This window comes from Onychostoma macrolepis, chromosome 01 (genome assembly GCF_012432095.1).
Source record: "Onychostoma macrolepis isolate SWU-2019 chromosome 01, ASM1243209v1, whole genome shotgun sequence".
NCBI classification, from domain to species: Eukaryota; Metazoa; Chordata; class Actinopteri; order Cypriniformes; family Cyprinidae; genus Onychostoma; species Onychostoma macrolepis.
In genome coordinates, this window is record NC_081155.1 from 20239826 (window position 1) to 20266510 (window position 26685).

At 39.1% G+C, this 26685-nt stretch overlaps 1 pseudogene; it reads right to left on the reverse strand.

Annotated features, from left to right (window-relative positions):
• Window positions 1-598: 598 nt before the first annotated feature.
• On the reverse strand, window positions 599-25176 carry LOC131543785 (uncharacterized; annotated as a pseudogene).
• Window positions 25177-26685: the final 1509 nt, after the last annotated feature.

Below are 26685 nucleotides of genomic sequence, written 5' to 3' on the forward strand. Positions count from 1 at the left end.
GTCTGATTCTGGCTCAAACTGATACGGCAATGTTGACACCATTATTTACATTTGACCGCAGCACATGCAACTGTCGCCCGTGAAGGTAATGGGCGTGAAGTTTCCGGACAATGTGCAGTACGCAGTTTAGCCAATCACAACACACCGGCCCAACTAACCAATCTGAGCCCATCGCCTGTTTCTGAGGGAGTGGTTTCAGAGAATCAGGAAGTCAACCGGTCGTTCAAATGACAGAGGAGAAAGCGGCTTACAATAAAGGTGAAATATATGAAAAATAAGGCGTTTTTTAACAAACAAAACACGAAGACATGTTATATTGCACCCCATAAACGCAATCAAGCAAAGAAAAAAAGCAGTAAACCACCCCTTTAATAATAACAAAGGTTTTTTTTTACCAAGGACAGCACAAGCCAAATAAAGATTTTAAAATACAATTGTGCTAAATGTTATTTAGAAACACACAAAATGGCAAATGAATAACCAGAAGAAAGTAAGACACATGGTGTAACGTGGCTGACGAGACGTGAGACGTGCGGATCCATGTGCAAGCTTTTATTTAAAGGCATGGTCATAAATACAGGCAGGGTCGAAACAATGGTAAACAGGTATGGCAGGGACAAGACAAAGAGTAAACCTAGGGCAAGCGTGGGTCGACGATCGGCGAACAATATCCAATGGGGCAAGGCAGAGAGATAATCCAGGTACACGAGCTATAATCCAGGCAAGGGAAATAATCAGAGTCCGAACAGGGAGACAGGGGTAAACACTAGGAACACAGACTAGAAAATAACAAAAGTTCCGTATCGCAGCTAACACTAGGGGAGTGAAAAACGCAGAACAATACAGGAACTGAAAAGAAACACGGATTGGCACAGAAAGGGTTAATCCAGGAAACACGGGTTAGAAACAAACACAGGTGAATAGGTAATCCAAGACTATGATACTGACAAGGGCTCTGTAGTGTAGCTACGGCTAGGGGAGCGGTAAACGCATACAATACTCGGCAGTGAGGCAGAGAAAGTCCAAGGCTTAAATAGAGTGTGTGATTGCGTGTGCGTAGGATCAGGTGTGCGTGTGATTAGTGCAATGAGTGATTGGTGACAGCTGTGATATCTGTGCAATGGATGATGGGAAATGCAGTTAGATGGTGAAGTGCAAGAGTCCATGTGATGAGCGGGTGACCTCTGGTGGTGAGGGAGCTGAAGTGCATGGACCAGATTCGTGACACATGGAAAGTGAGTAACATCCACTGAAAATATTATTTGCCGTGGAGACAGTGAGTCGCAGTGTGACATAATTCAGATCAGTGGATCCCGGAGCTTCTGCCTCAATAGTGAGTGCGACATCCGTCCCTGACTCGGTGTCTGAGGGTGCAGTGAGTGTGAGACTTCCTTGAGCACTTCCCCCGGTTCCCAGGGTCAAAGAGCTGGGGAAAGACACGTTGAAGCCCTGGTCAGTCCGAGCTCTGATAGTATAGTTGCTGCCTGTAGCATTAGAGGCCACTGTAAAGTTGTTTGGGGTAGTTGTGGCCTAATGGTTAGGGAGTCAGGCTGGTAACCTGAAGGTTGTTGGTTCGATTCTTGCACCGGCAGGAATTGAAGGTGGGGATTGTGAATGAACAGCACTCTCTCCACCTTTGATACCATGACTAAGGTGCCCTTGAGCAAGGCACCAAACCCCTAATTGCTCCCCGGGCGCTGGAGCAAGGCTGCCCACTGCTCCGGGTGTGTGTTCACTGTGTGTGTATTTGTGCACTTGTTCACTACTCACTGCTGTGTGTGTGCACTTGGATGGGTTAAATGCAGAGCACCATTTTGAGTATGCAGAGCAACCATACTTGACAATACGTCACGACTTAACTTAACTTAAAGTTGAGACTCAATGGGACTCCAGGCTGTGTAATGTTCTGTGACTGGGCCTGTGAAGGAATAGTTATGGTAAATGCATGTTATTTGTCTTAAACAGTAATGATTTTTAAAACTTTTTGTTTCAAACTGTTATGTAAAATTAAGTGTATTTTGTTTAATAACTGTTGTAAATTACAGTTATTTGTGTTTGTGTACCCAACATTTTGCCATTGATATTACTTACCGTGACTGTTATTCTAGATCCTTTATGTTGGGTGGGTGACTGCCTCTGGAATCGACTAGCCGACGACAAATCATTCAACAGCCCTTTCAGCTGCACCACAAACACCCACTCTGGGATTCTGTCTATGCTGACCAGGAAGTCTGTCGCACCGACAGATTTGATAGTTCCACTGACAACATCAGATCCTGAAGCTTCAACTAGAAGCACGTCAGTCACTGCGACTGAATCTCCTCCGGTCACAGAGACATAGAAAGTAGCGTTCCGACCTGATCAGCAATCAGAGAGAAACAATGAAGTATCGGTACTATGCATGTATGTGACAAACAAAAGTAACATTCTGACCTGATCAGCAATCAGAAAACAGTTATTTGAAATATTGTATCAGTGTTTGGGGGTGACGTACCAGTACTATGCATGTATGTGATAAACAAAGTAGCATTCTGACCTGATAGATAAAAAAATTGATTTTTTTAAAAATTGTTTTATTTAATCTATTACTTTCAATAATACATTTTTGAGGAAGATATCAGTATTGTACCAATAAAAGGGCGCGTGAAACTCTGTCCCCATGAGTCTCCATGACCTCCCTCAACTATCTCCACAAAGTAAAAGAGGACGTCCACAGAACTCTGACTTGCAATCACAGTTGAAGGAATATAGAAATGCATATACTTTTACTTTGTTTTGGCAAATTTACTTTTGAGTCCCACAACGCCATTTGCACCGTGCTCTTTTGTCACTTAATATTTTATTTCGGTGCGCCAATCTATATATTTACTTAGTATATAAAACCGTGATCCATTAAAAGAAATAGTTTGCTTATACTTTCAATGGATGGACAAAATTGATGAGCAAATATTAAAAATATCTTCATTTGTGTTTTGAAGAACATTAGTCTTTGGTCAACAAGAGGGTGAGTAAATGACAGTTTTCCCCCTTTGTTTTGATTTGTTTTTTTTTTGTTTTTTTTAAAACCCTAATAGCAAGTCACATGCAGAAAAGAATTTACCCATGACATTTAAGGTGTAGGAGCTTGTGGAGCTTGTGGTTGTCAGAGTTGAGTTTTACTCTCTTTAGATTCCCTACAGTCAGGATGCTGCCCAGAGGACCCTCTGCCACTGAACCTGACTGAGACACACCTGAAGGTGTGGGGACAAAACAGTGGCACAGTCATGGGTGTAGTTGCAAAGGCCTGGAGAGTAGAGGTTAGGATCTACAGTACTGCAAGCAGCAGGTATAAAACCAAACACTGAGGAACTTGGAATCACAAGGAACCAAAGCAGTGCACCACCAAACCAAACATTGACACACAATAATTATCTGTTATTTATTGGTACATGATCTGTTAAGCACAGAAAAACTGATTCATTAAGCACATTCTGTTCATAATGTGTTGCTGTACCTGTGGGGCTGTAGAGGGTAAAGACTAGAGAGTCTCCAGTGAGATACGCTGTTGAGCTGGACAGAGTTGGATCCAGCACAAAAGAAAAGTTTTCTGCCTTGGCTGAACTTCTCTCTATCTGAAGAACAGTCACCTTCAAGAAACACATTTGGGAAAAAAAATTAGACCTGACCAGTATCCAGACCAGATGGTGGATCAGCACCTAGAGACAAACACAACAGCCCTAGATGTCAGCAGAGACCATGACAACTAGATGAGCCCTAGAGACAGATCCCCTGTAAAGAACTTGTCAATTAGATGGCCATCGGCACAAATCCTCAGCATAGACCACGAGAACCAGACGAGTCCTCTGCACTGACCCTGTGTTCAGGTTTAGCCCCACCAAACGCTGGCATGATGCATCCTAATCATCTAGGAGAAGGAACTGGATGAATATTCTGAATAACACCAATCCACAATCTGACTTGTGTTGCATCTTAGAATTAAACCACACCATCTGGCCAGAGGTGAATTGGACCCCTGACTGAGCCTGGTTTGTCCTAAGTTTTTTTTTTTTTTTTTCCATTTCTGTCACCGATGGAGTTTGGGTTCATTGTCACTGTCACCTTTTGGCCTGCTTAGTTGGGACACTTAATATTTGGCAACATTATCGACTTGATTACACAGACACTGCTAGAAGAGAACTGAACTGAGATGGATGATGACATCACTATCTTCTTCAGAGCTGCTTTATAGATGAATTGAACTCATTCCATAATTGGTGAATTTACACAGTTATTAAACTGAACTGAATCAACAATGAACTGACTTTAACTGGGGGAAAAAATACTTTATTATTGTCTTGTTTTTAGAGTTGCTTTACAGTAGTGTGAGACAACAGGTCTTCGCAGGCTCGACGTCAGGTGAAAGGGTTCACCCACACAAAAAAGTTGACAAAAATATAAAAATCCCCCCAAAAAATGATGGCAATACTCGCAGAGATGTTACATGGAAAGTGATGATTTATTTACAGTGCTCGAGAGGTGAAACAGTCCCTGTAGAAAAATGACCAAAGCTATATACAAAGTAACAAAGAAAACACTGTACAAAACAAACAGATAAATATATATACACACGCAAACTTTGTTGTTGAAAATTGCTCATGGCATCACAGTTGCTCGCTCGCCAGGTAAACTAATAACTGACACTGGTTTGGTGCTCTCTTTTATAGCCCAAGCCCTGCCCTCTTGGATTAAACCAGGTCAACCAAATAGCAAGGTAAGTATACAAGGGTAAGTATGTACATATTTACAATAACACATGAATATACATATAAATATAACATCCACTCTATGTTTACATGTTTTCACACTTTGAAATACATGAATATATGGGTCATTGACGTATAAGGATTTTCAACAGGCCAATTTTAAAATACAAAAATTAATAATATCCACTGTAATTGTTCAAACATTAAGAATGTTGTGTACACATAAATTCATATTAAAATGTAAAATTAAGTGATTTTAGTGTTTTTTCATCTAGATCAGGGGTGTCAAACTCATTTTGGTCTGGGGGCCGCATACAGCTTAATCGGATCTCAAGGGGGCCAGACCAGTAAACTCATAGCAAAATTACATAGAACTAACAATAAGTCCACTTTTTTTCTTTGTATTAGTGCAAAGAAGAAGTAAATTATAAAAATCTTTATATTAAATGAATTGTCCTTTTACAAAATATATTATGAACAACCTAGTATGTGCAATTTCAACAGCACTATTACTCAGTTTCACATTTATTTAAGTGCATTATGCATAACAACTGATCACAGTTATTGTACAATGTCGCAAAACATTTAGTCACAGTTTTGTGGAACTTAAAAACACTCTCCTGCATGTTAACAAAAAAAATTAGCAAATTTATACATATTAAATAAGTATGTATGTTTTTTTGAAACAGAGGTTTTTTTTTAAAGTAAACAAATTTACTTTATCAATTTGCCCCTGAAACTTGTCATCTTTTAGCCTGCACAAGTGCATCAAAATCAGGCATCATGTCCTGAGTAGCAGCCAATTTTAGAATCTCATTTAAGTGCTTATGTGTGAGCTTTGATCGCAGCTTAGTTTTATTAATATTCATTACTGAGAAAACTTGCTCACAAAGGTAGGTGGTCCCAAACATGCACAACATTTTTGCAGCCAGTGCTGTTAATTTAGGATAGCCTGGCAGGAGATACTGATAAAATGTGTCCAAGCCCACAGAGGCAAATTTGTCCTTCAATTCTACATCACACTGCAAATCAATTATTTCAAGTTGCATGTCAACGGGCACATCAGACGCTCTGACTGTGAATGGTGAGCGAAAAACTGCGAATTCTGCCTCGAGTTCGCTAAAGACCTGAAACTGAAACTCCCTCGGCAACCCTGAAATCTTGTCTTTGTACTGTCTCACGTCAGGATTAACGCTTGCTGCGCACACATCTCTTAGACAGGGAAAATGAGCAGGGTCACCGCTTGCCATCTGCGTCTCCCATAACGTGAGCTTTAACTTGAATGCACGTATGCTGTCATAATACTGTGTTACAATTTTTTTGCGTCCTTGCAACATTTTGTTCAGATCATTCAAGTGCTCTGTAATATCAACCATAAATGCAAGGTCCTGCGGCCATAGTGGGCACTGTAATTCCTTAACAGGTTTACCTTTTCCCTCCATGAAATGTCCGATTTCCCCACGTAGATCAAAGAAGCGCTTCAGCACAGCACCTCTGCTTAACCATCTTACTTCAGTGTGGTATGGCAGACCATGGGTAATGTTACAGTCACTGAGAAGGCTGTCAAACTGACGATGATTGAGACCTTTGGCTCGGATGAAATTAACAGTTCGGACAACCACCTCCATGACGTGATCCATTTTTAACGACTTGCAGCATAAGGCCTCCTGATGCAAAATGCAATGAAATGTCCAAAAATCATCCCCTCCATTTGCGGCTTGTACTTTCTCTCTAAACTTTGTCACAGCACCTGCCTTTTTCCCGATCATTGACGGCGCACCATCTGTAGCCATGCTTACGGCGCGGGACCAGTCCGCCCCGACTCTGTCCAGCGCTCCAACGACGGAGCGGAAAATGTCCTCAGCTGTTGTGGTGTCGGTCATAGGCACCAACTCAAGAAACTCCTCTGTGACAGTCAAAGTTTCGTCAACTCCACGAATGAATATGGCCAGTTGAGCGACATCCGTAATATCAGTACTCTCGTCAATTGCAACAGAAAATGCCAGAAATGACTCCACTTTGCGTTTCAATTGGCTGTCCAAATCTGCCGATAGTTCCCGAAATCCTGTCTGCCACGGTATTTCTCGTCAAGCTAATATTGGCAAAAGCTTGTCGCTTCTCAGGACACACAATTTCGGCAGCCTTCAGCATGCAATTTTTAACGAACTCCCCCTCGCAGTACGGCTTTGATGCTAATGCGATTTCGCTAGCAATTAGGTAGCTGGCTTTCACTGCAGCATCATTGGCCTCTTGGCTCCGGGTGAAAACAGATTGCTGTTTCCTCAGACCCACCAACATTTCATTTACCTTCTGTCTTCTCAGTTCTCTGTGCAAGCTGTTGTATTTTTCGCCATGCTGAATTTAATAGTGGCGCCGAATATTATATTCTTTAAGCACCGAAACTTGCTGCGTGCACACCAGAGCTGATGATTTGGCGTGATTCTATAAGGGCTTCAGACCCCACTGCGTCTTAAAGCTAACGCCACACAGACCCTGAAGCTCAGTGCTACCATCTGCTGTTAGTTCCGCCGAAAATGAAAATGATTTTTTTCATATTGCAGATTTATCCCCCGGGCCGGACTGAACCCCCTGGCGGGCCGGTTCCGGCCCGCGGGCCGTAAGTTTGACACCCCTGATCTAGATGAATTGGCCGTAGCCTTAAAAAATGTCTTGTGGTGCGACCATGATTTATTGCATTTTGCTTAACATTTTTTAAAAATGTTCTCAGTAATTAAACAAAGCATTTGGATTTAATTTGTTTTTGTAAATAATGATCTCTTATTTTTGTTCTATAATTTCAGTTACCTTCTTAAATGTAGTTAACAGATTTATTTATGATTCATATTTCAACCACAGAAATTAGATATTTTATTTTAATTTTAATACAGTTATTGCTATTATTGGTCGCACCACATGATGAGAGGTTTCTCCAAATGACACAAAGACCTTATATCATTAAAAATCCATTTAAAGAGACGTGTGAAAAGTGCAGCACGTGGCATTAACTGCAGGCATTTCTTTAGCCCCAGTTATTTCTGTACTTTGCCCAATATTGGCTGCTCAACTGACCCTTTCGCCGGGAGTTTGATTAACAGGCAGTCTGACATATTATAATGCCGACAAACAAACCAGACAGGAGAGTAGGTTAAAGGGTTACTCCACCCCAAAATGAAAATTTTGTCATTAACCACTTACCCCCCATGTCGTTCCCAACCCGTAAAAGCTTCGTTCGTCTTCGGAACACAAATTAAGATATTTTGGATAAAAACCGGGAGGCTTGTGACTGTCCCATTGACTGCCAAGTAAATAACACTGTCAAGGCCCAGAAAAGTATGAAAGACATTGTCAAAATAGTCCATCTGCCATCAGTGGCTCAATCTGCATTTTAGGAAGCTACGAGAATACTTTTTGTATGCAAAGAAAAATAATAACGACTTTATTCAACAATTTGTCTCCTCTGCATCAGCGTAGTGTACTTTTGGAGAGTATCCGCTGTACGCAAACTGCGTACGCTGTTCTGTGTCATCCGCACCACATGGATACGCTATTTTCGTTCAAATCAAAGCGCAAATATACGTAGAAAACGTATCCATGTGGTGCGGCAGTTTGCGTACAGTGGATACTCTCCAAAATGGCGCTACGGTGATGCGGAGGAGATGAATAGTTGAATAAAGTCCTTTTTTTCCCTTACAAAAAGTATTCTCATCGCTTCATAAAATTCAGATTGAACCACTGATGGCAGATGGACTATTTTGACGATGCCTTGACAGTGTTATTTACTTGGCAGTCAATGGGACAGTCACAAGCCTCCCGGTTTTCACCCAAAATATCTTAAATTGTGTTCCGAAGACGAACAAAGCTTTTACGAGTTTGGAACGACATGGGGGTTAGTGGTTAACGACAAAATTTTCATTTTGGGGTGGAGTAACCCTTTAACGTCAGTGAACTTGAACTTGAAAAATGGTGTGTATTGACATCTTTTCACGGTTGAAACAAGATACCTTCTGATGGTCATTCATGTTTATTTTGTGCTATGACTAGTAAAGATGAAGAGGTGATCAGTTCATGTGTCACTTGAACTAAGTCACTACAGCGATCTGTCACAACATGTTAAAGAGCCACAAAACACTATTTGTTGTTTGAATTTCTTTTTAAAAAATGACAAAATTTGAACACTGTTTCATGTTTCATACTAAAAGTAACCAGCTCTTGTCTTGTTTTTGCGAAAGGTCAATTTAGAGTAGGGGGAGGTTGCTGGCTCAGGCTCTGAGATGACAACATGAACATCTTTCTTATAGTGGAAAATGACGTTGAGTTTGTGCTAGACTGCAGGGTCATAATTAACATGCTGCCTTTGGTGAACGTTTATTTTACTTTGCTTGGCAGTATAATCTGGTAGAATAGATTAAAATAGTTATTAATAAATAAATAATAAAGTATTAATAAATGTATAATAATCAAACTAAAATTACATGCTCTGAATTATTTAATTATTTTGCTTTTTTTTTCTCATATTGTACAAAGTTTAAACATAAACCATCTGAAATGACCCAAATTGCATAAAAATATATTCCAAATTATACTAAAATAAAGTATTTTGTGTATATAAACCATCAACTGAATATAAAAGCACAAAAATCTGGGACATATATCTATAATGGAAAACAGTCTGCAGTGGTCGCACCACATGATATTTGGTCACACCACATGAAATTGTCAAATTCAGTCAAAATTTACAAGCACAGAATTGGTCACCTAAACAAAACAAGCTTCCCGCAAAAGGTCACTATGAAATTTATAATGAAAATAAATAACTGCAGAAATAACTTATTAATCATTGTTTTTTGAGGTCATACAACATGATATCCAAATATGGTAACTACATACCAGCCGTTAAAAAGATAATTTTTTTCCAAATTTGAAAGACACTTAAAATCTGCTTGATGCTTCCATGGGTCCTTGGCAAATTGGTATATGATGCAAAGTCCTATCTTTGAATGGATTTCAACATAAAAGTCCCAAAATGGTAGTTTCTTGATGGTTGCACCACATGATATTTCATAAAATCGGAGTGAGAGAAACAGTGAGACATGTTTAGACAGGTGAAAAGCGTTTCGTTAATAGTGAATATTGGCCTATTGTGCGTACCGTTGTGGCTCCCGCTGTTAGCAGGGTATAATCGCTGCATTTGGGGTAAAAAAGACAGAATTATGTATTGTGCCAAGAAGGTTGTCTGTTCGTTCACACAGGCACGAACTGATTGACAGCTGCCTTTAACGGAGCCTTTACCGATTACCTCCATTAATCAAAGCGTTCAGCACGGTCGTCTGTGAGTGACGTCACTTCCCAATACAAACACGCCCCCTAGTATAGTCCCGCCCCCTCACATTGATTGACAGCTTTCCGTGTAGACATCAGAAATTCAAATGCAAAAGGAATTGCGATTTCATTTGAGTTTTGATGTAGTGAAAACCTAAATGTGGTAATTAATATTGCTATTTAAATATGACAGGCTCATAACTCTTAAGACATGGGAAATATAATTGCAAATGGACAAAGCCTTTTCAAATGTGGCAGTCACTGTGCATTCGCGAATCCAAACGGTAATGCAAGATTTGCAATTGCATTTTGATTATGTCACAATTTATGCGCTCAAATGTGGAAAACGCAATTGAAAATACGATTTGCAATTGCTTTTGAAAATAGTACGGAAAATCCTTCCGTAGATACCTGCTTATCTTTTGTTTTGTTTTTGCCTTTAAGTTAAATATTCACAATCTTCATTGGATCGTTTGCAGGGACGAGTTTATGGATTCGCATGATAATTCGATTTTATCTCTTAAATTTTGTAGAATTTTGTTTAAAATGTTGATCTGATTACTATAAAATCAGTGTCACCCCCTGGACGCTCGCTGCTGCTTCAGGCGTCACATGGTAGATAATAAAGTATTTATTCATCAAGCTGACAGAAGTTGGTCCATTTCTTTTTTGGAAACATTTAAATGATGAAGTAGGCTATAATTGTTGTCACATATTCATTTTTTCCATGGCCACGGAGGAGAATCAGAGATTGTGGATAACAACAGACAGACACAAGCACACTGTGTTTATAGTTTATATTTATTTCAACAAATGATAACTAAAATTAAAATTATGGAAACTTGTGAACAGTTTTGTGGCATTTCAAAATGCTGGCTTAATGTAAGACAGTGATGATAAAAGACATACAGACGAGCCCAGAATATTAACACAACTTGTTTAAACGTTAAGTGTTTTCCTCCCTTTAGAAAATCGTAATAAACACTTATGCATTAAGACACACAGTATTCAAAGTGCATATTTTGGGTTTGTCAGTTTTTCTGCACATAGTATGCTTTATTAGCAAGGTGTGTACAGAATGTAGTCTAATAATGTCTGGTGCATGAGAGGAAAACGCGTTGCGTTCACATTTTGGGCTTATGTGTAGCACGTGTATGCTTTTCAATTTTGTCTTATCACTATCTTGGTACAAACAATATGTATGAAGCCTTATGTCCCTGTTCATGTTTGCTAATTCACAAGCCTAATGAGAATCATACTCACAAAGGTGATGTTAAATATTAAACCAAACAAAATCAAAACTTTCAAAAACACGCAGCAATATGATAACGCACTTAAAAAAATAGTTGATTATTATAATTTTGTTGATTTGTGGAGAGACACATTTCCTGGGCTTAGACAGTATACTTGGATGAAAGTGAACTCAAATATTATGTCTGGAGCCAGGCTTGATCGTTTTTATACTGAAGCACTTAACATTTTAAAATTGAACTGCGGGTTTCGTCTGGCCAGAGGAGAACTGGCCCCCCGACTGAGCCTGGTTTCTCCCAAGGTTTTTTTCTCCATTCTGTCACAGAGGGAGTTTTGGTTCCTTGCCACTATCGCCTCTTGCTTGCTCAGTTGGGGACACTTAATTTCTAGCGTTTATCGTCGATTTGATTGCACATTGCACAGATACTATTTAAACTAAACTGAGCTAGACAATGACATCTCTGAATTCAATAATGAAATGCCTTTAACTGAAAATTGAGTGTTTAATCTTGTACATTACTGACACTCTATCCTCCAATTTGATACTGTTAAGTGCTTTGACACAATCTGTATTGTTAAAAGCGCTATGTAAATAAAGGTGACTTGACTTGACTTGGACGGCCTTTCAGCTGAGTTTTATAAGGCTCTTTGGAACTTAATTGGTCAGGACTTTTATGATGCTTTGGTGGAAAGTATTGAAAGAGAGATTCTTCCTTTAAGCTGTCGGAGAGCAGTTTTAACCTTGATCCCCAAAAAAGGAGACCTTGGTTGCTGTGTGTTGATCTCAAAATCTTTTAGCCTTAACCAACAGATTGAAGACCTGTATTGAACCTGTTATTCACAACGATCAGTCTTATTGTATCCCTAACCGAACAATATTTGACAATTTTTCAATATTTGAACAATATTTGACAGTAATGTCAGAGACATTATTACAGTGTCAAAAAGACCTAACCTGGACATCGGGCTTCTCTCATTGGACCAAGAAAAAGCCTTTGATAGAGTGGACCACTCTTATTTATTTAAGACGCTTGAGGCTTTTGGATTTGGTCATAATTTTGTGTCCTTTATTAGGCTCATGTATAGTGATATTTATAGCATGTTAAGAGTAAATGGTATATTAACAAGGCCCTTTTCAGTAACGAGGAATAAGACAAGGGTGTCCTTTATCAGGTTTACTCTATGCCATTTCTATTGAGCCTTTTTTGAGTTTGCTGAGAAAAAGACTATGTGGTTTTGGTGTTCATGGTTGCCCTAAAGTTCCCCAAACTAAACTTATAGCTGTAGAGTCTGCGGAAGCTCATGATGGCTGATTACACTTTGTTTTAAGAAACCCTTTTAGCCTTTTGACATTTGCATATAAATTACCGACCTGGCCTCACTGTTTACATTTATATGGGTGCTAAATTGCCGCTGGTTTTTCCCCACTATCAAAGAGATGCTAAGCAGGTCACCTCTCTGGTCTCCTTATCAAACTTCAAACACATTCCAAAGAGGATGGAATGACCCCCGTGCCAGGAACCAGACCAGTTGTCTGTCTCCACAATTTCCAATACACATCACACACACACCTAAAGACATTTTCTTTATTTAGGCCATAATTAAGCAGTTATAAATGTATCTGCTATATGCATGTGTTGTGTGTATATTCCCCTATTATATTAACATAGTTAAAACCCTTTACTTGTATTAGTTAGACTTTAAACGCCTATATTGAAGTGTATGAGTGTATCTCTGCTTTAATATCGTCTGGAGGTTACTTTCTTGGTATCAAAATGATCTTCTCTTTATTTCTCACACAATTATGTACACTATGTGATCGTGAAATGCATCAAACAATTTTTACTATGTTTTGAAGTAAAGCTGCACCAACTTTCCAGACCAGCAATAAAAATGCAAATGGACCATAAACGGAGACAAAGAAAGTTTCTCCCGCTCAAAATGCATGCCTCTGATTGGCCACTCCACCCAAAAAAATGGGTGCAGCTATGAACTATCAAAAGTTCCGAACTCAGACCAATTGTCGCTCAAAACTCTTCTTCTCGAGACGGACACACTCCAAAAATCTCCTCTTGAGTTTAACCTTCTGGCAGTTTCACCTTCAAGTAACTTTGTGGACTCGCTGTGGACTTTCCTATCTTCAGAAGGACCAGAGGAAATTCTTCAGCTCACTCCTAAAGAAATCATCAAGAACCTCTTGTTTACCGCATCAGGACTCTTATTCAGCAACAAAACCAATGCAAGTAACCATTTATAACTAATTAGATGCAAATTTAAGTTTGAACTCCTTTTTAAGGTGAATTGTGATCCTCTGATTATTCTCATTTAGGTTGTGGTTAATTGATGTGAAATACTTCCATTCTTTTGCTCTTCTCTCTCTTTTCCTTACTTTCCTTCATTCTGTGTATATATGTTTTGGTTAGTTTAGTTGTATGTTAGCTATAGTTTCATTTATTAAATCCCTTATATTCACAATTGATTGTCTCTGTGTTCTGCTCACAATTCACTGAATGTTGCTCCTTGCTACATGCTTAACTACTGCTAGCACTGTATAAGTAGGAAGGCTATTGTTCCTTGGCCAGGAAAATAATCTCTCCTAGAGTTGATAAATAATTATATTGTCTGCTCGGTGGCCAGACAGATCAAATAATTGTAATATCAATTCTGCTACAGTTAATTATAAGATCTAATTTAAATATTTATTATTAATTATAACCAGTTATAATTAATTATAAATAATTCCCTTTTTAAGCTAATTTGCTACATAGCATATGCAAATGATGTAACTCTGATAATTAGAAATTCAAATGATCTTGAAAATATAATTTCATGTTTGAATATTTTTCATCTCCACGTGTAAATTGGGAAAAATGTAATTCTTTGCTGATGGGAGATAGTACTGGTAGCATAGTACTGGACCACCTCAGTTGCCAAAGCAGTGTAAATGGTAAGTGTAAATGGCAGTGTAAATGGGCTCAAGATGGTTTAAAAGTTATTGCCATTTATTTTGGAACTGATCAGTATATGTAGAGGAACTGGGAAGGAGTGGTTGACCGGGTTATTGGTAAAATCTGTAAGAAATAGTGATGAGGACGATGAAGATCTTGATGAAGATGTTTATTGCAGCATAGCAGTGACAAAGCACATGTAGTACCTTGGGTTCAGCGGAGTCGGAATGAACCCAGAACATCCTAAGTACAAACCTTTTATACAGTTACAGTTGCTCCTGTTATTACAGCTGTGGTCTGTATGTTAATTAAGTTCTGACACCCCTTTGTCTGAGGTAGTTCTCGGTGTCCCACACCCGCACCCATTCTACAATTGGTGACCATTTGCTCAGGATGTGATCATCCCAAATGGTCTACAAACAACATAACTGTTGACTTTCTTCTTTTCTATAATAATTAAGCCATTTTGGGAAATGAGCATGATCAAACATATTGTGGAGTGGAAGCTGGGTCGAGGCAGACTATAATTTCTTACAGTCCCCTCTTTGATGCTCTTGGCCCAAAAGAAGCATCACATCCACTCCCTTACACAGATTACACCTCCCTTCCTGGGTAGGTGCCCAGTGGCGGTGAAGCCCTGTCTTAGGTTGTCCCCCTCTGGCCAAAGGAAAATCTTACCCGTCATTGGGTCATCACCTCATGCACACTGGTTATTGCTCCATCCAATTAAGCAAAATTTATCATAGAGACTTTTCTCAAATTTGGCAAAATGACATACAAACATTTCTTTTGGGTTTGGGTGAGGAGCACGTGAGAACCATAACAGCAAAAGGGATTTTCTAAATGTACTAAACATTATGACAGTACAGACAGCCCAAAAGCCAAAGGAGCAAAAACATCAATCAACAGGCAACATTGTGTGTGTGTGTGTGTGTGTGTGTGTTTGCATGTACTGTTTTCTTCACGTGTGTTCTGTCCCTTTTATGAATGTGAACATCCTTTGTCCACATGTGTGCATTCACAAGACAATAATATATTTTCTGCATTTGAGTATGCATATATTTGTGTCTTTCTAGTGTCATGTGCAGTGAGTCTGTGTCTTTGTGCATTTCTTTCTGTGGGTAATATGTTCTTTGCCCACTTGTTTTCCATCTTGATGGAACGACTGCTGTCAATAGTCTCTGAAATGGTTTGATCTCTCCTTGTTTTTCTTTTCCATTGTTTATTCTTTTCACTTTGAAAAAGTCCTTCTAGAAGAAGCAGTCAATGCCATTTTTCCAGTCTTTGCCATTCCATCAAGTCCATCCATCCCAGGGTGGGTCTCAGGGTTTCTAAATCTTTTAGACTTGGAGTTCTGAATCTTGTAGGTCTGGAAATCTCTGAATTTCTGGTTCTGATGATCATTCTGTTCTTTAAGAAGTCTTTTTTTTTTTTTTTTTTTGTGGAAGTCCCCTGGCTCCACTAGTTCTGCTGGCCTTCTTGTCGTTCAGGTGACCGGATCATCTTTCTCCACGTTACACGTTTCAAACAAGCATATACCTGAAACAAGATTAAAAAGAAGAGGTTGCCCCCCCTTTCCCCCACAGGAATCTTTTCACATTTAAAACATCATTGTTACAGAAATGTAAATCACAGAATGCAATTAACTAATTTATCATAAATTACATTTAAACATCAATGCCATTAACACATTTATCATAAATTATAAAGAATCACCCCCCTTTTTGATAGTAAACATATTTTTCTAAAATATAATACTATCATAAAACAATTCCTCCAATTCACATCAGCATCTGCTTGTGACTGAACTACAGTCGTGTTCTTCTTGCAGTGCTGTGTCCTGCAAGGTGTGAACGGCTTCTTCCTTATTTCCTTTCAACAGTGCCAACTGGGTTTCTAAACTGCCTATCTTCTTAAGCAAATCACGATAGCCCATCTTTCTTTTGTGTGAAAAGTGACACTGTCTTGCCTTGTGTCCCATCCTTCCACAAGCAAAACAAACAACTTCCTGATCTTTCCTACCTTTCTCCAAACAACGCCTTGCTATGTGACCATCCCTTCCACATGCATGACAGACAAAGCTTTGATGAGGTCTCACATTGTCTTGACAATGCCTGGCAATGTGACCAGCTTTTCCACATGCATAACAGAGAGTATCACCTTCTGAATTTACTCTTTCTAATCTCCATGTTCTCTGATGGAAACCATTAGATAATCTAGAACATTTTCTCTTGTCAAAGGCAGCGACTCGATGTCTAGATTCTGCAGCTTTCATTTGACTTCTTGCATTGAAATGCTGTGTCATTTTGGAAATGATTTGCTCGTATGGTGTATTTACATCTACATGCAGAGCAATGGCTTCTCGCATGTGTGAACTGCTCTGTGTAATTAATGCAGACTTAAACATGAGATTTTGTTTAGTTACATTGGGCAAACCACTGTAACAGCTAAACATTTCCCACAACCTGGACGCAAATGCTAGAGGATGCTCTCCAATTTCCATTGTCACCTCAGTTATCTTTCTCAAGTTAACCAAATCAGTCCCAGCAAGTCTAAGCAGAGCTTCTCTCCTTGCCCCTCTGTCTGCTCTTTTTTCACGAACCTCCTGTGAGAGAACACTAGTTAATGAGCGAGGAATGCAGATCATGAGAAGTCTACAAGCATCTTCATCTGACACACTATAAACATCCACTACCTTCTCCAGTTTTGACAAGAACTCTACAGGATCCATGTTATCAGGGTCAAAAGTACCCACTGCTGTAACAAGACTTTGAAAGTCCATAAAAGACAGCTGTCTAACAGCTTGGCCATTTTCAGTTCTTTGATCAAGAACCCTCTCATTTCCATTTCTATTTCTATTCTGTCTTGTTCGCACTGGTGCTATTGGGAACCTTACAGAATCATCTAAAGAATTATGTCGTTGACTAAAGGCTTCCTTGCAGTTATTCTCATCATAATCAGAATTGGATTGGGCATGTACCAACTGTCTAGCTGTCACTTCATACAAACATCTAAATGTTTCTCTCTCTGTTTCGGACTTTGAAATTTATTTTCTCAATTTCACTATCTGTTCCTTCAGAATGATCTCTTCAGCCTTGCAATTTCTCAATGAGATGACATTGTCGTTGACTTGAGAATTTAGTTTAATTTCCTCTAATCTTTTCTTAGTTACCTTGTATGCGGCAAAAAGAGCTTGAAGTGCATTAGCAACTTTTCCCTCTTTGTTTTTAGGCATTCTGAGACTATTTTTCTGAGACATAGCCCACTCGTAGGGGTCGTCTGCCTTCTCTATCCCATCAAACATTCCTACAGAGCTGTGCTTAGCGATGTATTTAACTATCAGCTCTTCCATTTTCACAATCTTATTAAATTGTCTTCAGCAATTCAATAGGCGTATTTTCCTTCACTGACTGAACATTATCTAGTTACTTTAAGATACCTGTTAGTCAAATTATTCACAGCTCCTGTGGTTTGGACTCAAATGAATAAAACAGCCACACTACGTCGGGCTTCTAAACCAAAATTTTCACTTCTTCGCAAATGGCCACACTCCGTCGGGCCTTACATTTCACTACATTAAACCGTTAAAAATGCAACACTGTCACAGTACGTCGGATAAAACCACACTACTTCGGGTTTTATGTTATATTTTTAAAACAGTTTACTTGGCCACAGTACATCGGGAAAATTAACACTGTTTTTGGGCTTTAAACTTCACAGAGTTACGGTGCGTCGGACTCACTACACTATAACACACAACAGTTATGAAATAATTCTGTGACCACACTGCGTCGGGTCGATTCAGTTACTTTAGAATTTCATCAGAATTATCACAACTTTACAGTCAGTTTCAATTACGTTAGAAACTTACAACTTTAGACACAACAACTCTGCTACCACACTGCATTGGGTTGATTCAATTACTTTAGAATCTTAACAGAATTATAAGAGACCAACAACAAGTTTCAGTTACTTTAGAAACTTTGACTTAAGCACTTTGCTTCAGTTCCTTTAGAAACAACAATTCCAATACAACTCTGCTACCACAGTGCGTCGGGCTGATTCAGTTCCGTTTGAATCTTAAACAGAATTTGTACAGAATAGGCTTAAGAACTCCTCCTGCTAATACTGACTAAACCAAATTCTCTTCTGTCCTTGACATTTTCTTTTCTAGATTTTTTTTAAACGAGGGGGTTCCCTGACAAAACCAGCAAAAAGAAAGAAAACCGCTTTTCTTACCTTTCCCTGCTTTTTTGGAAGACCCTCGCTGGGTGGCTCGCCAATGTAAGAAATAGTGATGAGGACGATGAAGATCTTGATGAAGATGTTTATTGCAGCATAGCAGTGACAAAGCACATGTAGTACCTTGGGTTCAGCGGAGTCGGAATGAACCCAGAACATCCTAAGTACAAACCTTTTATACAGTTACAGTTGCTCCTGTTATTACAGCTGTGGTCTGTATGTTAATTAAGTTCTGACACCCCTTTGTCTGAGGTAGTTCTCGGTGTCCCACACCCGCACCCATTCTACAATTGGTGACCATTTGCTCAGGATGTGATCATCCCAAATGGTCTACAAACAACATAACTGTTGACTTTCTTCTTTTCTATAATAATTAAGCCATTTTGGGAAATGAGCATGATCAAACATATTGTGGAGTGGAAGCTGGGTCGAGGCAGACTATAATTTCTTACAAATCCAAAAGTGGAAGTGGATTCTCCCAAAGCTCTCATATAGAGGGAGATGCCTTGTAATTAACAATCTGGCAGCTTCAATGCTGTGGCATAAGGTTACAGTGTTAGATCCCTCTAAGGAATTGATAATAAAGGTTCAAAGGGCATTTGTTGATTTCTTTTGTAATGGCCATTATTGGCTCCCTCCTGGGGTTCTTTATCTTCCTGTTATAGAGGGAGGTCAAGGCCTTATACATGTTGAATCAAAAATTGCAGCAATGATATTACAAACACTGCAAAAACTGTTGTACTGTTCTGATGGTATGCCGTGGATTGATTATTGTTTGTATAATCTTAAAGATCTTGGGGGAACAAACCTTGACAAAGAGTTATTTTTAATTGATAAGCCTTATGTTAAAAATGTGAATGGTTCACTTTTTAAATTTCATGTATCAATTTTTCAATCATGGAGTATGTTAAAATTCTCAAGAGTGGATGACGAAAATTATGGGTGTGCAGAACCTTTGTTTTTTAATCCTCTTTTTAAATTACAGTCTCCATTGTCGGGTTCTGTAATTAAAATGTTTTTGAATGCTGGAGTAACTAGAGTTATAGACCTGCTCGATATAAGAAGGGGTCAGTGGCAGACTGTTCAGTCACTTGCTGACCAGGCTGGGATTAGGTCAGTAAGAATGGTGGAAGGGATAGTTAAGAGCTTTGTTTCCCCCCAGTATTCACTTCTGTCAGATTCTGCGTTAAATGATGGCTTGCTATTTAAGATCTTTTCGGCATTAAAAGTTGTCCCAAAAGATTTGGAAACTGAAAAGAACACTAAGGTTATTTTATTAAAAGGGTTTGAATTTTTAGATTCCCAAAGTATGGGGAAGAAAATAGTTTATAATATTTGTGCTAAATCAGTACACTTTCGACAGCTGAGGGAAAGAATAGATACTAAATGGATGACTTACCTTTCTGTGCCCAGTGATGTGAATCCATCATGGAGGCTGTTATATAAGCCTCCAATTCCTAAAAAATTTGGAGATCTACAGTGGAGAATACTTCATAGCGTGTTGGTTACAAACAACTTTGTTTCTAAGTTCAATGAAATGGTTATACCCGAATGTTCTTTTTGTAAGGCTTCTGACACTGTTTCACTTATTTTGTGAGCGTTCAAGGCTTACTCCACTTTTTGCACTTTTAGAAAAACCAATTATGAAATTGGGATTTTCTTTTACAAATACCCTTTTAATTTTTGTTTGAATGAATGTTGCATTTATATAGTGCTTTATTGTGTATTGCTATACACCCATCATGTGGGGGGGTCTCTCCTCAATCACCACCAGTGTGCAGCATCCACTTGGATGATGCGACAGCAGCCACAGGACAATGGCGCCAGTGCGCTCACCACACACCAGCTACAGGTGGAGAGGAGAGAGAGTCATAGAGCCAATCAAGTGGATGGGGATTATTAGGAGGCCATGATTGATAAAGGCCAGTGGAGGGAATCTGGCCAGGACACCGGGTTACACCCCTACTCTTTACGATGAGTGTCATGGGATTTTTAATGACCACAGAGAGTCAGGACCTCGGTTTAACGTCTCATCCGAAGGACGGTGCTTTTTGCCAGTATAGTGTCCCCGTCACTATACTGGGGCATTAGGACCCACACAGACCACAGGGTGAGCACCCCCTACTGGCCTCACTAGCACCTCTTCCAACAGCAACCTAGTTTTCCCAGGAGGTCTCCCATCCAGGTACTGACCAGGCTCAACCCTGCTTAGCTTCAGTGGGCAACCAGTCTTGGACTGCAGGGTGATGTGGCTGTGGCGCAAGTATAAGCTGTCCTGGCGAGAACAGTGTGTGCTTGCTATTTTTTTATTGGGACAAGTAGGGGTGTGCAGTGGAGCCATTATTTGTATCTGTATCTGTATCTGTGACAATCTCAAAATTATTTGTATCTGTATCTGTATTCAGATAGATCCGGAAGTGGGTGTGGCTTAACCGGAAGTTCGTCAAATTACATGAAAATACCATTTTAAATGCAGATCTGTTCGATTCGTAGTTTTCATTTAACAAATATTACTTATATAACTAAAGAAAATTAAAATTAAAATAATTAAAATGATAACTTTGTAAATATCTTCTATTTAAAACTTTATCAAAAAAGAAAAATAACTTTATTCTTCTCATTTTCCAGAGAAACTTTGTGTACAAATTCGTCAAGAGACAAGCATCCACAATCTTAAATAAGAGCACAAGTAGAAAAAAATTGAAATGGAAAGCAAGTGTTCAGTAGCCTACTCATAACAGAATGACAATAAAGCTCGCTTGAACTTTAAGTAATTTAGATCATGTGTTGCGGGAGTCTGTGATCATTTACGAGTTTTTTTTATCAACAGAGCGCAACAAATCATTTGGACCCTCCAAAAGCCTTGATCAAACATCGCTTTTCTTCGTCTTGTATAATTAAATGTAATGCCAGTGCCCCCCTGTCAACAAGCTTGAATTAGTTTGACGGTGTTTGACAAAACAGAGCAAACGGAAAGAGAAAACATGATCTACGGCTATTATTAGCTCTCTATATTATCCATACAGACAGAAAGACAAACGTCGAGCTGAAAGATGCACAACATACAATCTTCCAGCCTAAGTCATTATGTACATTTACAGTAATTTGGGACGAATATAATGTGATTTTATGGGAAACTAGCCTTTGTGAGTGGCACTTTGTGGTGCGGCAGGATTCGAGTCCTGAGTCGCCGCGGTCGTGGACGATCTTTAAATTTAACTTAATGTTTTTAAACTGAATGTACAGCAAACTGAAATATCTGCAAAATACAAAAAAAAAAAACAACAACACTGAAATAAGAACGTGCAGTTTATCTGTCAATCAGATGTGCGTGAAAGTTGTGTTCATTACTATAGCAATGACATGAAAATGCGGTCCAAGGTCTATCAAAAAAAGGGGGGGGTGGGATTCTATTGTGTCCCCACCAATGTCAAAAGCAAACCTACGCCCTTGAATTAGGGCATTAATAAACTGGGAAGATGAAGGTTGAGGTTAGAGATTCTGAAACCTATTTGCAAAATACAAGATTTAAACTTATTTTGGTGCATTTTTCAGGAGATTGGTTGTGTTTGTTTTTTGTAGCAATATCTGGCAACACTGATTCGCCATCACTGACAGGCAGCAATCAGAAAAGGAGCGTGCGGATAGTTTATTGCTGAGGAGACCACATTCGTTAGACAAACGCAATGATCACCATGATATTATCTGTATGAAACTGTGTCAAACCCTATCAGAGCAGTACTAGCCATTATTTTTTCTGTTATTCGGATAAATCCATTATTCGTTTTGAAGTCATTATCCATGCCTTTCCGAATAATGTATTCGGCTTCGGGCACATCCCTAGGGACAAGCCAAAATTGCAATCCTGAAAACACATCAATGTAAAAATGCTGGCCAAGATGTTGACTTGTTGCCTCTTTTTAAAATCATCGGTAGAATTTAGGGCTGGTGTTGCATATTATAAACAAACTGATAATGTACCTTTTTTCAAAATGAGGTGGGGTGTGAGCGATGCTCTAGGGACATTGAGTGAGTTTGGAAACATGGTTTTTAATTGCTAAAATTGTTGATTATGTTTTTGTTGGTTTTATTTTGTGTATTAGCTCTGTAATGTGTTGAGAAATGGGGTAAATTAAAGAGGTTATAAAACACACAGAGAGAGAGAGAACTTTGAAGAGAATTCATCCCCCTGATTTTTGACAGTTAGTTGCATATATGTGTATTTTAGTTTCCATGGTCCTAATAAAGTTACTATTATTAAAACATTTTTGAAAAAAACTTGCATTTTATGTAATATTAGGCGATATATATATAGAGAGAGAGAGAGAGAGACTCTTTTGGAGAAATGAATTAACCAAAAAAAATTGGCTCTTTGGTCAAAAAAGGTTCCCGACCCCTGCCTTGGAGCATAAAACTATGGAGGCGAAGTTTTGCATAGGGCACCCATTTGACCAGCAGCACCTTGGAAACAATTTGATCTTATTTAATAAAAAAATATATATTTTAATCACAACAGACCTACCCTGGCCATTAATTGGGACTAGAATGTATTCTGAAGGTTCCTCCGATGTTCCTCTCCTGCTGTCTAGGATACTTAAGCACACTTTTTTGAACACTTCAATGTAATAAGACAAACTTCCAGTGATGTCAAATACAAAAGCCAGAACTGAAGTCTGAGTGAGGCCCATCAATCTACAAAGAGAGATAAAAGTTTAAAGAGATATTTTACTCTATTCCCTTTTAGTTAATGAAAATGTACAGTCTGGACATTATTCTATATAGCTGCTTTTGTGTTCCTAGTGGAAAAACCATACAGTACAAATACTCATACCGAAGAAAGGCTTGCTCGCCTGTGGCTAGTCAGATGTCTTCCAGTAATTCCATTGTAGCATTGATGGCCATTTCAGCAGCACAGAGGTGAAGGAAGCCGTGATCTGAGCTGATGTTATCCTTATTGATGCCTCCTGTAGGTTCTTTTGAACTGGTCCTGTCAAAAAAGCCTCCGTGGCTACACTTGCCTGAAAGACATATATTTTTATTGAAATTTTGTTGAGTAGTACTTTTTAAAAAAAAAACTTGTTCTAGCCAGTTGAGCATCAAAGCTACTCTCTACTGAGGTATCATATTCTCAGGTTCGGGGACACTTTGATTTCGTCTTGAAAACCAAAACACCTACCGGTGCTAATGTCAGTTCTTACCTGCAGGTTTGGAAGAGGAAATCAAGTTGAAATATCCTGAAGTTAATGTCTTCTGCTGCAGTATATCTGGGAGAATGTTGTCACTGCAGTCTTCTCCAACACAGCTTCTGTTTTTTCATCCATACATAAAGTGTGGGTGGAGTTACACAATATTCAAAGTGTGACAAAATTGTTATTTGGCATATGTGCGTAATTACAAATGTGGCTAACTATTAAGTGACTGGGGATAACTTTGTATTTCTGAGATGTGTTACGACCCGGGGTAGCACCTGTTCCCTAAACGCGATCTGTCCGCCTCTAGGTGGCGTTCTAGGTTCTGGTTTGTGTTGTGTATGTGTTTTGTCTGTTTGCAGGGTGGAGACAATCGGCAAACAGCGGTGGATTACCTATGAGGAGTTGACTGATTAAAGGATCTCTGTCCTCCGGTGTGGTGTGCCCCGTTTGAGCTTGACTTCTCTCCAGTACCAGACTTTGAGCCTTCTTTAATCCTTTTGTTCTTTTCGTTTCCCTTTTTAGGTTTATTTTTAGTATAATTTACTTTAATAAATGTTTATTTTGAGTTAACTGACTTTGTGCGTGGCCTCCCCATTATTGTTACGCTGCCCTGAGCCTGGTAGTTTGTAACAGATGAATACATGACTATACAGCACATTACCTGCTTGTCGTGAGGACGTTCAGGTTTGATCAGCGTGTTGAAAGAAGCAGTGCTTCCCAGTTCCACCCAGTTACTGTGGCTATAGAAATCCTGCATACAAAAACACATTCATATGCTAAATTATTTTTAACAGTGTTTGAAAAAAATCTGCTCAATTTAGTAGTATGGTCTCCTGGACTAACATACCTGTAAAGTATGACATACAGCCCCAAGACTGGAGCGGGCAGACAAATATTTCCCCTTTTTGATGCTGACTTTCACAGCAGCTATGCCCTGTGTGATGAGGTCCCGTCCATTTTCGAAAGCTTCATCATCAAAATGATGAGCAGGACTCAACTGCTTTCTATCCACAGCTGCATTGCTAAGGGAAGTCTGAATAACAGACAGATTGAAAGTGGATAGTTTTAAGAGGGAAGAATATGCATTTGAGCAGGCTCTCTGGACGGTAGTTGCAGTCACTTTGCTGTTGATCTGGAGGTGAGGAGAGGAAGATAAGAGGGGGAAAAAATAATGTTAACATTCTGCACCCTTTTAGCTGCCACTAAATGCATGGTTAATACTGAAGATTATGGCAGTGGCTACGTCAGGACACACTTCCGCCATCTTTCGGAGGAAAGCTGCCTCAGTGATTTGATGATGGGTGAGGGATCCAGCTGCAGAGAAGATTTTGAATGCTACAGCCTGAGGGGGCTGAAATAGAGCCCCCTGGAGGAGAAATACAGCCACTACTACCAGTGAAACCATGACTGTTCACAACTGTGGGAAAAATCATTACGGGAATTAATTTATTTATTGTGTTGTCTTTTTTTTTTTTTTTTTTTTTTTTTATGAAATATGCCTTATATTAGTCTACTTATTTCTGTCTTCATAACAAAAGTCTATTGTGACTCAAACCTGCAGATTAAGTCAAGTGTCTAATAGAATGTCACATTTGTGGTGATTGTGTTTGCATATGCGTGTGTACTGCTGTCTACATAACGAATTGTTTCTTCAGCACAATAAAGATTGAAAGTGAAAGTGATCCCAGACAGCAACATAGTTTTGGCCCAGATCCAGCCTGGGCCCTATCTGGGCCGACACTGCTTGCTGTCTGGGATGGCCCCACTAGCGTAGCCAGAAATTTTTAAGTGGGTGGGCCTACATAATACTGGGTGGGCCAGGTGTGCATATGAAAACTGCATGTCAAATTGCCAACAAAAAATAGAGCACCAAGGTTCATTACACAGTACTTCTAAAGCATGCATTAACATTAGTAATTTGTTATATTAATGTTCATTTCAAAATTTACTAATATGACATTATTCAAATTAAAAGTTGTATCTGTTAACATTTGCCTGAGCTGGTTAACAAAGATCAATAAACATGGTAACAAACGTATTGCTAATGTTAGTTAATGCATTAACTAACGTTAACTAAAGGAAGTTTATTAAAAAGCATTACCTCAGTGTGAAACAACGGGGCTTCGCTGATGATTTCATAATCAAGCGTCTCTGTCAGTTCACGCGCATCGAGGACCGCAGAAATGTGCGCAGCTGCAAATTATGCAGTTTGTTGTGGCGACCAGGATCTAGCACAATGTTTATGTGTTTCTTTCCACACAGGACGCATCTGTTTAGTGGATCAAACACTGTACCTATGCTAATATGATGTTTCAAACACACTTGGTTCAGAGGTTTCCGATCGATAAATCCATCACCCTCAGGTGGTCTCTCGGGTTTCATTTGTAGACGGTTCGGATTTATTGCTAAGGCTTTTACTTTTTAAAAGAATTGATCTGATTTATGTTTGCTTCACTAGGCTATTTTCAAATTAACTTCACAAACGCGCACATTTTACTATTATATCCGTACGTCGTAAACATAGGTCGTAAACATAACATTGTGGGTGGGACTAACAGAAACGAATCATCATTTTGACAAGCATATGATGCACCCAGAAAGGTGGAGCATAGAGGAGCAACAATAGTGTACAGTATGTGGAAAATAATGTGTTTTTTGAACCTCGAACCACATAAACCCATTGCACCAAATACACAAAATAATGTTCTTTTCAGCAACACCATATGACCCCTTTAAGCACAGCTGGTTGAGAGAAAGTGTAACAGTCTTCTCAGTGAGTACATTTACATTTATGCATTTAGCAGACACTTTTAAGCAACTTACAGTGCATTCAGGCTATACATTTATTTTTTATCATTATGTGTATTCCCTGGGAATTGAACCCATGGCCTTTTGCGCTGCTAACGCAATGCTCTACCACTGAACCACAGGAACACCAAATAAAAGTAGCCAAATAAAACAGTAGAGAGAATATACTTTTGTTATTTAATC